This window comes from Pseudorasbora parva, chromosome 24 (assembly GCF_024679245.1).
Source record: "Pseudorasbora parva isolate DD20220531a chromosome 24, ASM2467924v1, whole genome shotgun sequence".
Taxonomy (NCBI): Eukaryota; Metazoa; Chordata; class Actinopteri; order Cypriniformes; family Gobionidae; genus Pseudorasbora; species Pseudorasbora parva.
The window spans coordinates 14,181,320-14,195,303 of NC_090195.1; positions in this window are offsets into that span (position 1 = coordinate 14,181,320).

Below are 13,984 nucleotides of genomic sequence, written 5' to 3' on the forward strand. Positions count from 1 at the left end.
CATTGATGACCCAGTTTAAATACAGATTCATCTTCCCAGCGCTGAAGTACCGCTTTAAGTAGTACTGACCGTAGTGACTATTAATCAATAAAATTGATACAGCTATAATTGCTTGATTACCTGTGTCTTGGCTTACTCATCCTTTAGTGCTGAATATGTAAATACATTTCAGTAACTTCATGCGAAGAACTGATATAATTCACAAGCAATCCGGGAACACAATGGACAGAAATGTATTTTAGATTAATTTAAAAAGGACTGTCTAACGGTCACCAGGCCGTCTCAAGAAAAAAATGATTGACAGCATTTGAAAGCCTATCACTGTCTTGGAAAGGTGGAACCGGCAAATTGGATCCCTCCACCATAGCCAATAAAGTATAGAAAATAAATGAGTGCAGTTCAATTATACACAACTGCATACGTTTTTTTTTTTTTTATTTTTTATTTAATTTAATTTATTTGCATACAACATTTATTCGCTTTTTTTAACAGAAGAAAAGCTAATAAAAACTTACACAAACATAGCTTGCAATTAAGATGACAAAAGGAAATCTGGAAATTTATATTTGACTTTTGCCTGGCTATTTGGCTGTTGCACCTATAAAATGCCATAGTTTGGAAAGTATCTTTCAAAAAGATTTTAAACATATTATAGTTTGCTATTATTACTATTATTTCAGTGAGAATAGTACAAAATGTTGAGCAGTCTGATGGGTTGTACATGAGTACATGAGTGTGGTTGTTCTTTAAAATGCACATGTTGCTTTCTGAAATAAGAAAAGCAAAGCCTTTATAAAAGTGTGATCATATTCAAGCAAGGACATGACACTGCATCGCTGTTATTTTTATTTGTGTTATCAACTCTCTTTCCTTATCTCTGCGAGCTGTCATTTGTATCTTTATTTTCATTTAGATTGTTCATTTTAAAGTTTATCTCACTACCATTAAATTGTTACAATTCAGTCAAGCATGAGGAGAACCGATGAATTCCAGCTGAGCAGATGAATTCAATAGACTGAAGATTAAGGTAAATATAAACATTATACATTATTAAAATAATAATAATAATAATAACAATAATAATAATTTGCAGGCATAATTATCATAAACACATCAAACTACTACAATCTAAGACAAAAAAACACACACACACACACACAAAAAAGAAATACTAAACGAAAGTGGAGAAATTAACTATTGGTACAAATAAGGCCTTCTCAAATGGATGATGAACATTGGTCAGTTTGTATGCTTAAAAAGAAGGTTAAATGTTAAATGTGGTTAAAGGCTAAATTAAATGTGACAATAATAAATAAAATGTATGAAGACATTGTGTGTATGACATCAGCTGAATATTTCCCTGTAATTTTGTCCAATACTATAAAGGGTTTAGCATTACAGTAAGCATTCTCCCAAACTGTGCAGTAAAATGACTTGAAAAGTATAGAGCTCATAGCTTAATGATTCAGTTGATTCCTGTTCAGAGTTACCCTGACAGTCACTCTGAACTGGAATCAATTGAATGAATGAACAACCCTGTAAAGGAAAGATTTTGATTAGCTTTTGAAATTGGGATATGGTCTAAATGCTTGAATGTTTTTTAGGGTGAGTTTGACTGTACTTTTCTCCAAAACTATACAGTAAAATGACGTGTAAATAAATACAGTAATAGTCAAGTTCACTCTGAACAAATATCAAATGACAGAATGAGCAAAACTATAAAGGAAAGATTTTTATGATTTTTTGAAAATTGGACTGTAAGTGCTTAAATGATTTTTGGGGCGAGTTTGTACTTTTCTCCAAAACTATACAGTAAAGTTACCTGTAAATAAAATACAATAATAGTCAAGTTCACTCTGAACAAAATCAATTGACAGAATGAGCAAAACTATGAAGGAAAGATTTCTATGATTTTTTTGAAAATTGAACAGAGCAAGTGCTTGTATAAATTATGTATAAAAAGTAACATTAATGATGTATGATTATTAAAATGAATATTAACATTATTAATAGTAATGAATGTATAATAATTAATATATAATACATATAAAACATTGAAATAAAAAACATGAATACAATTAAAATGAATACATTATGAATAATAATTAATGTTCAGCATAATACAAACATTAAAAAAGTAACATTAATTTATGATATAAGGATGAATAACATTAATTAATAGTATATATAAATAAATATATATATATATATATATATATATATATATATATATATATATATATATATATATATATATATATATATATATATATATATAAAGTAATACAATTTAAATTAATAAATGTATAATAATTAATGTATAGCATTTACCAACATAAAAAATTTACATTAATGATGTATTATTTTAACATGAATATGAACAAATTCACTGTAATAATAATAATAATATATAATTATTAATATAATATAGCCTATAAAACATTAAAATAAAAAAGTAATAAAATTAATAGTAATAAATTATGCATAATAATTAATATATTATACTATAATATACTATAAATTACTATAACTATAAATTAAAATAAAAAGTAATAACAATAAAATTAATAAATTATGTATATTAATTAATGTATAGTATAAGAAAACATTACAATCAAAAAGTTATAAAAAAATACATATAATAATTAATGTATAGCTTTTGCAAACATTAAAATAAAATAAGTCATGTTTATTTAAAACATTAAATTGTATTATCTGTGTCCTAATAAGATGAAAAATAGCAATATATTATTTTTTTATGTTGTTTATGGTCTTACTCTTTTTAGGGACAATTGCAAAAGTATAAATGAAACGCCTTTATTACAGAGTCTTTAAATCCATTTTGACCGCTTTCAGCACCCATACCGTAAGAGCACTATTACACGCACATACAAAAAAAAAAGTACGGCGGGCTTGACCGTGTATTTTCGAAGCGCGGCTGGCTTTTTGTGGGCAGAGTGGGCTAGGGCCAGCCCACACCAAACCTAAACAGGCCCACTGCGGGCTTGCCCAGGCGAGGCCCACAGCTTTGGGCTCAACGCGCGCTCTCTATAGTTAAAATTGGCATTTAAGATTTTATGAAAGTAGGCTACCTTAATTTTTCTTTATACAGGATATATATATATATATATATATATATATATATATATATATATATATATATATATATATATATCATCCACAAATAAATGTAAAGAGATTCACAAAAATTAAATAAATTCACAAATGAAAAGAATGAGATCCACAAATATATGCAGGAGTTGAACAAAAATAAATTATATTCACGAATAAATACAATGACATTTATGAATAACAAAAATATCCACACATATATTTTTATGTCACAAACACAACTCTGCCTTGCGTTCATTTGTGAATCGCTTCCTCTGCATTGGTGGATCGCTTGCACATTTGTAAATCGCATAGACTGTAAAACAAATATGTAAATCGCAGCGCGCATGGATTTTGAAATATTTCTGTACGGAACACCTACGGTGTTCATTTTAGGACATCCTCATACCTCAGTCATATGGCGAAAAGACGTCATGCCTCAAGCCCCATTCACACTAGAGGATGGATACCCGATCAGAGCCGGACGGTACCCGATGGGTTTGGACCGATATTAAGAAATTACATTCGGGGTCGGGCCGGGGTAAATTAAACGGCTTATTATGTAAGTAGCCAATGGGCCTGTTTAACTTGATGCAATGGGTTGTTTTTGGATTCAAATAAATGTGTAATATTACCCTAACATCTGTCTTCCTGTGTGCAGAATTTTTTTTATGTCGTTGTGACAACAACGCGTTGTCTCCTTTTCTCGAGAATATGAAGCAAAACTTTATTCAATAAAGTATTTATTCAAAACGCAGTGCGGCTACACAGCAGATGCGACAGCGCGAGCTACGTGCTGCTTGGCTGTGCTGCGGCAACTGCATGAACCTATGGCGAGGCAGCTGAGAGGAGCGAGCCAATGAGGGTAGCTGAAAACTCCCGCTGGCAGGGGTCGCCTGAATCTGCATACAGAGGGTATAAAAGACTGGGTTCAGCCATAGGTGTTCAGATTAAAATCAACTGAAGCGATAACCTGATAAGCATGAGCACGGCGCATTACGCAATACTCGTTCCCTCTCTTAGGGAACCAACCGAGGTTACGTGAGTAACCGAGTACGTTCCCTTTCGAGAGGTTCACTCGTATTGCGTATGGGGACATCATTTAAAATGCAGTGTGTGCTTATCTGCCCCAACTGTGATCTGAGGAAAAAACCTGAGATGCATAAGATGGTGACAGTGAGCCCTAAAGAGGCAGACGAAGTAGGCCTTGTATAAGGGCATAATGTGTATAGGCCAGATAGAATCAGGCCATGTGAATTGAAAACTATGACGGACATAGTCGGGCTTATTTAAAAACACATGATTGTGAACACTGGTTTATAAGTGTCAAATGGGATAAGGCCGGAAGTATTCGGGCCTGAGAGAGAATGGCAATACCAATTAAATGGATAGGATCCCGGCTTGTAAAGCGGGGACTTCCAAGTTATAGAACCTGATATATGTGGACGGAGAGGCCCAGCCTGCCGCCGCACAGATATCTTCCAAAGGTATGCCGCATGACCATGACCATGCCTCTAGTGGAGTGAGCTTTGATACCTATAGGGCAAACGAGGCCTTTAGATGTATAAGCCAGCGAGATAGCGTCCACTATCCAATGCGACAGTCTCTGCTTAGTGACAGTACAGCCTTAAGTGCGGCCCCCGAAGCACACAAACAGCTGTTTCGACTGCCTGGAGGGGGTTAGGCCAAAACTCGAGACAGGACGCACTGGAGGAGAGTGTGTGCAAATCACCCATGCGCTTGACTGAGGCCATAGCCAGCAGGAAAGCGGTTTTGAGTGAGAGGTGCTTTATGCTCACAGACTGAAGCGGTTCGAAAGGGGGGAGCCCTTCATAGCTTCTAATACTGTAGAAACATCCCATATAGGATCCCATATATTCCCCAGTGAATGTCCTGAGACCTGCGCGTGATGTACTGCTATTGCAGCAACATACACTTTGAGCATGGAGGGGGAACGACCCGCGTCCATTAGCTCTTGAAGGAAGGTGAACACTTCTGCCAACTCGCACAAGTGTGGACAGAGGTTTCGGGCTGTGCACCAGTTAACGAATACTGACCACCTCAGCGCATAGAGCCGCCTGGTTACGGGGGCTCTAGCTTCGGAAATAGTATTCAAAACACTTTTGGCCCATAGATCGGGGTGGGGATGCCAGATTTTCCCTTTCGCCTGCGAGAAGGAGATCTCTCCTCAGTAGGGCTGTCACTTTTTATTCGATATTCGAATATGCATTCGAACATGACGTGAAATATCCGTAATCGAACTATAAATAAACTATCCGGTTTTTAAAGTGCCATGTAGCGCAATTTTTTACAGTCGGGTGCGTTTACATGGAGTACTGTAATCGGTTTAAAAGTCCAATCTGAATGAAAATGCTCAATATAAACACCTCAGTCATAATCAAAATGCCCAAACTGAATGAAATTGTACTCGTTTTGAGATGGGTGGGAATCGTGGGATAAACCCTTTCATGAATCGATCAAACGAAACATTTCACCATTTAAACGACCTGGCCGGATTACTTTTGAGTGTGCGTCCTTATATGACGTACACAGCACGCTTTCACCACTGAAGAGCACGTGCCGCGCTGACATGCACCAAGCATGTTGACAAGAGAGGAAAGAACATTTTTCTGAGGGATAAACTTTTTATTTCGTAAGAATTTATGAAGATAATTTTGGCATAATGACACTGTCCCTAAACCTAGCAAACAATCAACTACTTAAACTGCGCCTGACATTAGAATTAATTTTTTTCTGAGATGATTAATATAGTTTACAACAAATAAATAGCTTTTATAAAACCGTATAAGTCCTGGTGGCCGTTGAGAGTTGCTATGGCATCCGTAAACAAATTCCAGCTGCTGGAGAGGACGACGTCGACATCTGATGCGGTAGACAAACTGAAAGCTGTGATGATTGCATATAGTGGCACTTCATATCTTAATTTAAGTTTTTAACCTGCTGTTTCAAACATTAAGTTAACATTTTTTTTTCCATACAGGCTGTGGCCTGAGTCCTGTTTATGACTGTCAGACTGTTAATGCATTTGTGATTGAATCTCCGTTACGGCAGTGTCCGTTTTTTAATATTTTTTAATGGGGTCGTAGATATTCGAATATATTCTAATACATTGGTTGATATTTGATATCCGTTCAAATTAGACTTTTTTTTTTTAAATGACAGCCATACTCCTCAGCGGTATCGGCCATGGGTCTGAGTCTAGCATCTGAGTCAGCTCTGAGAACCATATCTTGTTTTTCCTCATCGGGGCTATTAATAGCACTGCAGATTCGGTTTCCTTTAACTTTCTGATGGCGTGAGGCAACGTCGCGATCGGAGGAAAAGCATACAGTAGGTGTCTGGGCCAGGGCTGAGCCAGCACATCCCTGTGTTTGGAGAAATATATTGGGCAGTGAGCATTGTCTTTTGAGGCGAAAAGATCTGGATAACATATCCGGACCCAGATTCAGGATGACAGTAGAGCGGGCTGATTTCAGACCACCCCGGCAATTTATATAGGATACCACTTACATGTTGTCCGAACGAACCAGGACGTGGTGACCCTTTATGTACGGAAGGAAAGTTTTCAGCGATAGAATGACCGCTTTCATCTATAGACAGTTTGTGCTGCCTTTTCTCTGATTCTGCCCATTGGACAGAGACCAGCTTGCCCTCGTGTATATCGACCCAGCCTAGGCTGGACGCGTCTGTTGAGACCACTTTCCATTTCGTAATTGTACCCATCATTACGGCCGTCTGGTACCAGGCGGTCGCTTTCCAAGAAGCCAGAGCTTTGTACAGTTTCCACCGCTCCCTCCCGAAAGCGCGGGGTCTGCAAGCGAACTGTAATGAGTAACCTTGTTTTATTATGTTCAACACCCAATTTGATATTCTCAGAATGGCCTGCCAGGCCTGGGCTTGTGAAGCCAGGGGTTGAATTAGAATCGGGGTGGGCCGCTTATTAGTAGGGACCCGATAGCCTGGTTGCTTTGTGCTTGTAACACTGTGGGGATAGTGTTTATGTTTGGCAACATGCACTTTGTAGTGGGCGTGCTCATTACATTTGTGTGGGGAGTGCTTGGCTTCTGGGTTGCGTACTGTGTAGTGGGCACACTACCTACAGAGAAAAAGCTCTTTTTGAGATTTATTTGGGTCGCCGTAAAAACGGCGTTTGTGAGCAGGCGAGGGCGTTTCGTGACTGGCTCGTTGGCTGCGTAGATGAAGTCGCCAGTCACCTGATTGCAAGAAACTGGGTGATCGAGAGTGTGAGGTGGAGATCCGGCCGAGGCGGGATCTGACCAACTTCTCTTTCTTCCCACGGCTAGGATGGCTTCGGAGGCTCGGGGTTCAACACAACCTTGGGTCGAGGTCCTCGACGTTCGTACATCCTGTTGCGGCTTGCTGAGCATTAAAGCTGTCGGGTGTTGGACGCTGAGCAAGGCTGTGAGTTCGGCAGGACCGCTTTGGCGGGCTGAGGGGCACCACTTTAGTGCGGCGGCCAGAGGAAGAGCTGGAGCATTAAGGCAGAAAGTGCTTGATAGCTTGTGACGCTTTCTGTGCCTCTGTGAAACGCTCGGTGAAACCAACTACCGCCGGGCCGAACAGACCATTGGTGGAAATGGGAGCGTCCAGAAAGGAGGTCTGTGAGGTTCAGCCACAGATAACGTTCTTGAACAGTCAGGATGGCCATGGTCCTGCCGATCGCCTGTGCAGTAGATTTGGTAGCGTGCAGGGCTAGGTCGATGGCGCTGCGTAGGTCCTTCAGTGTCTCAAAATCGGGGACAGACTCGTCCAGGGAACGGAGGAGTTTGGCCTGGAAAACTTGAAGGACGTTCATGGTGTGGAGCGCTGAAGCAGCTTGGCTGGCGGAGGCATATGCTTGACCGGCGAGAGCTGAAGTGGTGCGGCACGGCTTTGAGGGGTGTTGCACCTTGGCCTACCAAAGCCTGTGGGCCCAGCTCCCCCTCCTTCTGTGAGATTTCTTCGGTCACAACGCCAGGGCCCACACCCTCCTCCATCTGTTGTAGGTGAACCAAAAACATCGGATTCCAGCTCTCAGTGATGTGTTTTGGGTCCCCGCTATGATAACAGTACCTTTATCAAATGTTTAGAAAACAAGTGGGAACCAAGTGTGCCTGCCTCTTTCACTATCTCTGTTCTGTTACGTGAAAGAAAGTCTAAGGCCTTGTCAGGCCGTTTAACAAACCAATATAATATGCTGCCTGTTACCTGTCAAACTGAGACTAATGTGGGTGAAAAAATTAATACTGTTAAGTTAGCACTTTTAAACATCTGTTCACTTAAGAACAAATCATTCCTAGTCAGCGACTTAATAACCACAAACAACCTTGATTTTTTTCTTCTAAATGAAACGTGGTTAGAAGAAAACTGTAGTGCAACAGTCCTCAATGAAGCAGCCCCTCCTAACTTTACTTTTATGAGTGTTTGCAGAGCAGTTAGGAGAGGTGGGGGTGTTGCTGCTCTTTTTAAAGATGTCTTTCAATGTAAGCAAGTATCATTTGGTGAATATTTGTCTCTAGAATATCTGGGTATTGTGTTAAAAGGTTCTCCACGCATCCTGCTTATCATTGTTTACAGGCCTCCAAAGTACTCTCCAGCCTTTATTGAGGAATTTACAGAACTGTTATCAATAATTTCCTCAGAGTTTGACTGTTTTGCTATTGCTGGGGATTTTAACATTCACATAGATAATATTGAATCCAGTACAACAAAAGAGCTCATGACTGTTCTTAACACTTTTGATTTGACACAGCATGTAAATGGACCCACACACAATCGTGGACACACTCTAGATTTACTTATGAGTAAGGGTCTAAACATTTCATCGATTGTTATTAAGGATGTGGCACTGTCTGATCATTTCTGTATTTTCTTTGACATATCAATCTCTCCTGCCATTGAAGCTAGATCTGTCTCTGTCAAAAAGAGATGCTTAAATGAGAACACTAATGTGCTGTTTATGAAGGATTTATCTCTAAAACCAAGCATATCTGCAGACTCTGTTGATTTTCTCCTTGACTCCTTTAACTCAAAAGTTAAGAGTGTAATTGATGACATTGCCCCTCTGAAAGTCAGGAAAAAGAGCGGCAAACAAAAGGCACCATGGAGAAACTCACCAGCAGTTCAAATAATGAAAAGACAATGCAGAAAATTTGAACGAAAGTGGCGGAAGACAAAACTTGTAGTCCATTATAACATCTATAAAGACAGAAGCTAGACAGACCTTCTTCTCAAATATTAAAAACAAACACATAAACAACACGCGCACTCTTTTTGCTACTGTAGACAGACTAACAAACCCCCCGAGTCACATTCCCAGAGAAATGCTCTCAGACAGCAAATGCAGTGAGTTTGCTTCCTTCTTCTCAGAGAAAATCAAAAATATCAGAAAGGCGATCAGCACATCCTCTAGTTGCTCTGGGGTCAGTCAGATCAGACCAAACCCTCGGAAAATTACTATGTCTGATTTCGAAACAATTGACGGTAAAATTTTAGAAGACACAGTAAAGCATCTTAAAACATCAACCTGTGCCCTAGACACACTCCCCACTTATTTTTTCAAAAGTGTGTTTAACTGTTTGGAAGCAGATCTCCTAGAAGTGGTGAACTCCTCACTTCTCTATGGGACTTTTCCAACCGCCCTTAAAACTGCAATAGTTAAGCCTCTTCTGAAAAAGAGAAATCTGGATAACTCCATACTGAGCAACTACAGACCAATCTCAAATCTCCCCTTCATAGGCAAAATCATTGAAGAAGTTGTTTTCAATCAACTAAACAAATTCTTAAACTCAAACGGATTCTTTGACAATTTTCAATCTGGTTTCCGACCGCATCACAGCACAGAGACAGCGCTCATAAAGATTATAAATGATATTCGCTTAAATACTGATACAGGCAAAACATCAATTCTGGTCGATCTCAGTGCTGCATTCGACACTGTTGACCACAACATACTTCTAGACAGGCTGGAAAACTGGGTCGGGCTTTCTGGGCTGGTCCTCAGATGGTTCAGATCATACTTAGAAGGGAGAGGTTATTATGTGAGTATAGGAGACCATAAGTCTGAGTGGACGTCCATGACATGCGAAGTCCCACAAGGGTCAGTTCTAGCACCTCTCCTGTTTAACCTGTATATGCTGCCACTGAGCCAAATAATGAAAAAGAACAATATTGCTTACCACAGCTATGCTGACGACACCCAGCTCTACTTAGCACTGTCACCTAATGACTACAGTCCCATTGACTCCCCGTGCAAATGCATTGATGAAGTTAACAACTGGATGTGCCAAAACTATCTTCAGTTAAACAAAGACAAAATTGAAATCACTACATTTGGAAACAAATATGAAATTCTCAAGGTGAACGCATATCTTGAGGTGAAAGGTCTAATAACAAAAAATCAAGTCAGGAATCTTGGTGTGATTTTGGAGTCAGACCTGAGTTTCAGTAGTCATGTCAAAGCAATAACTAAATCAGCATACTATCATCTGAAAAATATTGCAAGGATTAGATGTTTTGTCTCCAGGCAAGACTTAGAGAAACTGGTTCATGCTTTCATCACCAGTAGGGTGGACTATTGTAATGGCCTTCTCACCGGCCTTCCCAAAAAGACCATTAGACAGCTGCAGCTCATACAGAACGCTGCGGCCAGGATTCTGAGCAGAACCAGAAAATATGACCATATCACACCAGTCCTCAGGTCTTTACACTGGCTTCCAGTTACATCTAGGATCGATTTTAAAGTTCTACTACTTGTTTATAAACCACTCAATGACCTAGGACCTCAATACATTACAGATATGCTGATTAAATACAAACCCAACAGATCACTCAGATCAGCAGGATCAAGTCAGTTAGAAATACCAAGAGTTCACTCAATGCAAGGAGAGTCTGCCTTTAGCTATTATGCCAGCCGTAGTTGGAACCGGCTTCCTGAACAGATCAGATGTGCTCCAACAGTAGCCACATTCAAATCCAGACTCAAAACACATCTGTTTAGCTGTGCATTTACTGAATGAGCACGTGCCACTGTACGTCCGACTGATTGCACCTTATCTATGCATCATTTTTTAAATAATTTTTTATAACTTTTTTAGTTTACCTGTTCTTTTCTTTGGTTATCATCATTTTATTATTTTTAATTCTCTTTACATTGTATTCTTTTTCTTATGCATTTTTTAGCCCTATTTTAATTCCTTTCTATGTAAAGCACTTTGAATTGCCATTGTGTATGAAATGTGCTATATAAATAAACTTGCCTTGCCTTGCCTTACCATCCTCAGGTGGAGGGCTGGCAGAGATGCGCAGCGACAGCCTCTTGGAGTGGAGGAAAATCTTTGTATCCTTTATCGTTTGCGCCATCGACAGAGGAGAGCGCTGGGGAAAAAGATGATTTGGTGCGAGCTGAGTAAGGGGATTTCCACCACTTAGTCAGCTCATCGTAAACCTCCAGGAAGAAAGGAGCGGGCTTCTGAGGGGTGGATAGGCGACGACTCTGGAAAAAAAAACACTCGTCCAGCCTACTTCGCGTTGGCTCCTGGGGCTGGGACCACTCTAGCCCGAGGTCTCCCTGGGCCCTGGTGAGCACACGGGCCAGCTCTGTGTCGATGCTGGCTTTGGCATCCGTTACGGTCTGCGTCGAATCTGATGGCAGTGTCTTACCACTTACTGCCAGATGCAGCCGTAGAAAAGCTGTCGTCCTTCTCCTCGTCTTGCTCCGTTGCTGGTCTGCCGAAGGAGACAGAACAGACCGCTGCGGGTGAGGGGCGCTGTTCTTCCTGTGCGTACATCACAGCTGAGGGCGAGACATGCAGAGAATTGCTTGGCGTGTGGTCGCTCGGTCACTCACGAAGCCTCTGATCACGGTGCTTCTTTTTGCGTGGTTCCAGAGGTGCTGGTGGGGCGGGAACGTCGAAGCTGGCAAGGTGAGCCCTCAGGGTCTGAAGAGCCATCTCGTCTCACTCAGGGCAGCCGCCACGGGAGAGTGCGACCTGGGCGTGGTTCCCGTCCAAGACACGCCACACAGATGATGTGGCGGTCGCCGCTGAGGAAAGGGCCTCTGCACGAGGCGCAGGAAATTTTACGAGACATTTGCAACAACGCTTGTGCTCTTTTAGAAATGGTTGCAGTGGCAACACACGGAATGAATAAAGAAATTGTCCGCCGGATGTCGTAGCTGGAACAGCAGGCGGCTGAAGGTGGAGACCAGGCAGGAATCCGGCGTCCTCAGGGCTGCAGTGAAGTTCCACTGGGTGCTTTTCGACGGCGGTGCTTCAATTCCGAAGATCAACGAGGGTATCGCTGAAGGAGATTAAATCTGAACACCTATGGCTGAACACGGTCTTTTATAGCCTCTGTATGCAGATTCAGGCAACCCCTGCCGGCGGGAGTTTTCAACAACCCTCAACCCTTGCTCCTCTCAGCCGCCTCACCATAGGTTCATGCAGTTGCCACAGCACAGCCAATCAGCCCATATGTTGCAGTTTAGCAACCATACAGTTTGAGAAAAATGGTAAGAGAGAAGCATTTCAATTGCGTGTTTTGTTCTGTTATCTTGGGCCATTTTTAGAAGACCTTTGCTCATTTAATTGCAGTTGGCTATTTGATTGGGCCCTGTGTACCGTTACAATGTTATGTTGTGACAACGTATCTGGGAATTTCACTTTTGCATCAGCTACTACTATATCCAGATGCTATCTATTATTTCAACAGTTTTTAGGTTCTCTGAGATCTTTCTGTCAAATGCATTTATATTCATTCAAGGAATAACGCAGCTATTTAGCACCTGGATATAAAGAGTTGACTAAATTGGTTGCCCTGTTTTTTAAACACCATTTAAAACTTCTTTCTTGGGTAAAAATGTATATGCTAGCATCATTCATTTATATTTACCTCTCATGTAGCCTAGAAATCTAGATGCACCCTAGCGGCAGCAAATCTAATCTGTCCGCGAGCGTCGTCTAGCAACTCTCAATACCCTTCTGAGCTGTTATCGACAAACTCTTGCCAGGCCAATCACATCGTGTATAGAGTCGGTGGGCGGGGCCGTAATGACGACGGCCGAGTTGCGTTTGCGTGCTTCTAGTAAACACAGAAACTGGCAACCGGTGGTCTTTCGAATCAGCTTTGACCATGACTCTGGAAGACTTGGAGTTAAGCTTTTCTCGGAGAAAAGAACAAAGAACGGCACTGAAGTCATTCTTAGAAAGGGAAGATGTGTTCTGAGTTTTGCCGACCGGATATGGCGAATGTTTAATCTATCAACAAGCTCGGTTTTACTTTCGTTGCTCTGGTTGGTTGTAGTGCTATCCTATCGCGTGCAGAGGGAGTTTAAAAGACAACCGTTTATCCCGCCCCTCTGATTGAGCCCTGTCAATGGTGAGTTTCCAGACCAAACATCTTGATGTAGGTCTGGCTTGTCAGGCTACCTCTCATATGCTTCGGGTATCAAAATAACATTAGGAAGTTAACAACATTAACAAAATGAAAAGAAAAAAAAAATAATTGAAGTGAGAAGTGTGTCAGCAGCAGAGGGTCACAAACTGTGGAAGTACAGTGCCATCATGGGTTTTCCCTTTAGGATTGATAGGCTTTTGAGTGTATTTTGCCACGCGTCTTTTCTAAATGGCCCTGTTATAGCCATCCAAATGCAAGATCAACTTTTTTTGGTAATTATTGATCTAGAGAGTCCAGAGAATTGTCCTAGATTGGTTTGTCCTAGACCGATCAGGCAAAAAAACAAGGGCTAGTTCGCAAAAGTAGGTTTTTAACATAATTGTGAATATTTAATTAAAGATTTGATTGACAGCAATGGTTCTAGAGGCAAAGTTGTTCAGCATCAGGAGATCTATCA